Source organism: Acipenser ruthenus, chromosome 2 (assembly GCF_902713425.1).
Source record: "Acipenser ruthenus chromosome 2, fAciRut3.2 maternal haplotype, whole genome shotgun sequence".
Classification (NCBI taxonomy): domain Eukaryota; kingdom Metazoa; phylum Chordata; class Actinopteri; order Acipenseriformes; family Acipenseridae; genus Acipenser; species Acipenser ruthenus.
Window position 1 is genome coordinate 101813870 of NC_081190.1, and position 4210 is coordinate 101818079.

Consider the following 4210-nt stretch of genomic DNA (forward strand, 5'->3'; position numbering starts at 1 on the left):
CATATTTTTTAAGGTATTGATTTTAGTAATTTATCATCATATACAGCAGTCCGTCACATATCCGCTTGCTGTGCTGCCACAGTAAGGGTGGATATTATAAAAAGGAACGGGTTTGGCAGTTGCCTCCAAGTAGCTTTTCTAATTGGAGCAACAGAAAGATTGACACTGAGGCGGGTTTTATTCTCGTCGATCTGGCACTTCATTGGTGCTCAATGGTTTTTCTGCTGTAGTGGGCGTGTTATGGTATCAACTCCACGGTGTAATAAAGTTAATGACAAGCGTTTTTTCTGAAGTTTGGTATATATTTTTTTAATAAAATGGCATCTATAAACAAAGGAACAAATCAAAGCCATGTTTGAAAGTAGTGGTATGTAAATAATTATGCCAAACAAAATTGTCGTACCACAAAAACACGTTCAATGCTTCACCATTTGAAATGAAAACATTCAGAAATTACTGTGGATGGAGTTAAAAAAAGCAAACATCCATAAAGTTCCACTTTGGTCTCATCAGACCACAAAACCTTCTCCCACATGCGTGCAGTGTCCCCTAAGTGTTTCTTTGCAAAAGCTATGCGGCACATCATATGGCTTTTTTTCAGCAGTTGCTTCCTTCTTGCCACCCTCCCATACAGGCCATGTTTGTGGAGTACTCTTGAAATTGTTGAACAGTCAACATCTTCCCAATCTCAGCCAGAGAGCTCTGTAGTTCTTTTAAAGTAATCTTAGGGCTCACAGTGACCTCCCTCAGCAGTTTCCTTAAGCCATTGCTACTGACTTTGGAGGGACGGCCTGATCGAGGCAGTGTCTTGGTGGTGCCAAACTGTTTCCACTTTACAATGATGGACCTGACAGTGCCCCAAGGGATATTCAAAGACATTGAAAGTTTCTTATAGCCTTCCCCCAATCTGTACCTTTCAATAACTTTATCCCAGAGTTCTTTTAGCAGCTCCTTGTTTGGCATGTTTTGCCATTTACTTCAAATTAGCTTCATACAACAGAAACAGCTTGATTCTTCATCCAGGAGTATTCAAATCAGTTGAACTACTGTGATTGGACACAGGTGGGCTCTATTTAACTTAGTATGTGCCTTGTTAAGGCAATTTGATGTACCTGAGCTAATCTGGGTTTGCTATGACAAAGGGTGTGAAGACTTACGCAATCAAGACATTTTGTTGTTTTTTTATTTTTAATGACTTTTTGAATATTCTATAATTGTTCTTTCACGTTGAAAGTGTAGATGATGTTGTGTAGAAAGTGAAACAAACTCCAACTTTAATGCATTTTGAATTGTATTTTTTAGGCAGCACAATGTGAAAAACGTTCAAGGGTGTGAAGACTTTTTTAAGGCACTGTGTATATATGTCATCGAGGGTTTCTACAGAAACCCGAGATGGAATTGTTTTCCTGTAACTCATTGAAGAGTCTATTATTTTTTTATAATGCATGGATACCCTTGTGATGCTAATATTAAATATTAATGAAAATGAGGTTCAGCTGTACAGCAGGGTTTTTTCTTTTTCTTTTTTTTTGTTAAATAGTGTTTTCCAGTGCTGTACAGACGTTCTATGTTGTTATCCGTTATGTTGTTATCCGTTTAGTTTCTCTGAGATACGAATGTACCAGTTTTACTTTTTTTTAACGTATTCTCATTTTGCTGATCATTAATGAACATTTCTGTACTGTGGGTGTTGTCGAGTGATTGAAAACGAGACATTTTGTGTTTGAATTGAAAGTGGTGGTCTCGAGTCAAAGTTCAAGTATATTTTACTCTAGAGGAATTATCACCTTTTGACGTCACTACTGTGGTATTATCACTTTTTTTCAAATGGCTCAGGATGCAAATATAGCCTTCATCCATGTATTATATATATATATATATATATATATATATATATATATATATATATATATATATATATATATATATAATATTATTGTAACACTTGAATGTATTTGTATTTGCTTGCGATTGTAAGTCGCAAGCAAATACAAATACTTATATTGTAACACTTGAATGTATTTGTATTTGCTTGCGATTGTAAGTCGCCCTGGATAAGGGCGTCTGCTAAGAAATAAATAATAATAATAATAATAATAATAATAATAATAATATATATATATATATATATATATATATATATATATATATATATATTATGGATTTCCCGTTTGTGGCACCGATCCCTGAACAGTAGCATTAATATAATAACATTGGAATCTGCATTTCACAGATTCTGTAACATATGCAGCTGTGTTTTTTTTAAAATTATTATTGGTTTGGTTTTGTTCTTTTGCTATAATATAATATGTATTTTATTCACTTTGTGCCCACAGGGACAGCACAGGTACATCTCAATGGTGCAGTACTAATAACAAAGAGAGACATTTACTAAGATAGAAATAATAATACAAATGCTTTTAAAAAGACGGAATTCCCATTGGGCTTTTTATTTTATTTATTTATTTATTAGTATTACATGCAGGACAGGCGTTATAAGATTGTTATATTAAAAATATTCGTATAGATGAATCTACTGGTTAATCAACTAATGCACATAAATTAACTGATCAAAAATCTGAATTGAGTGACAGCCCTAATTTCAGCATATACTTAGGTGTGTATGTTTTTTTTTGTTTGTTTTTTTACTTTGTAGTTAAGTCTTTACAATGTTCAAATTTTATTTGCTTATTTACGGTTTCTTTGCTGAGAAAATACTAACCAGGGCTGTCAATATAAATCATAATGTAATATAAATAGTGTGTGTGTGTGTAGATGTGGTTTAAACTTTTAAACACTGACACCTGCATAGCATTTAAACGTTCATAAAAATATACCAAAAGCACATCCCTAGTCAGAAGCACATTTGGATCGGTTTTACACACCAAAGCATCACATAAATAAATTAGATGCAGTATCTCACCCAACTCCGATCATCACTTTGTATCTGCTATTATCTCATTACGCACCAAAACACATTCAAAATCATACTGGCACTTTAGTACAAAACTACTGGAAGAAAAACAGTTCACTAATTATTTTAAATTATGTTGGAAGAAATGTAGAAAGGAAAAACATAAGTATGCCTGTTTGAGACAGTGGTGGGATATCGGAAAGATCCAAATTAAAGTATTTTGTCAGCAATACACTCAGAGTGTCACCAGGTCAGTAGATGCAGTGGTCAGTGAGTTAGAGAGTGAGAGTGTGGAGTTTGAGAGGCAGCTGGATGGCCAGCGCAGTGAGGAGGCGTACTGAAGCCTGCAGGAGTGACGGCAGCGCCTGGCAGTCTGCTGGAGTTGGTGAAGGGCCCCCTGCTCAGTGCCCGTTTCACTGAGCTTAGATATGGATGCTCCCACAGCCTTCTTCAGCCTGGAGAGGAAGACAGCAGAGTGCAAACAGATGGGCTGTCTGAGGCTGCTCTGCGGGAGAGAGGTCTCTAGCCCTGCGGAGCTCAGGCGTGCGGCAGTGGGAGAGATGAAGCGGCTGCATCAAGGGCTCTCCAGTTTGAGAGGAGGAATGGCGCGGGCTAGACACCCCGCTGATCTTCCAGGAGCTCAATGCCGCTGTCATGCAGCTTTCCAACCAGAAAGCGACGGGATCGACGGGCTGCAAGCTGAATTTTAGAAACAGTTCTGGGACTGTATCGGACAGGACCTCTACAAGGTCCTTCAGGAGTGCAGCCGAGATGCCTTTGAGCTGCCGCAGGGCAGTAATCATGCTGCTGCCCAAGAAAGGAGACCTCTGTAACCTTAAGAACTGGCGCCCCATTTCATTGTTGTGTTCGGATTAGAAAATATTTCCCAAGGCGCTGCTAAATCAGCTACGTACACAAATAGGATCGGTGGTGCACAAGGATCAGTCCTATTGTGTGCCAGAGATCAATTTTTGATAACTGGTTTTTAATAAGAGACCTTTTTAATGTGTCCAAACTTTTTAATATTGATATTGGTTTAATTTCAATTGACCAGGAAAAAGCTTTTGACAGAGTTGACCATGAGTATTTGTTTCATACACCTGAAGGCATTTGATTTTGGCCCTGTTTTTATTTCTAATATTAGACTCCTGTATAAGAATATTTTTAGCCTGGCGAAAGTAAACAATGATTTGAGTGTCCCTTTCCTTGTACAGAGGGGGATACGGCAGGGCTGCTCCCTCTCAATGGGTTTTTGAAGAGCCCCTGTTTTTCAACCCCTTTTTTAACTGTGAGTTT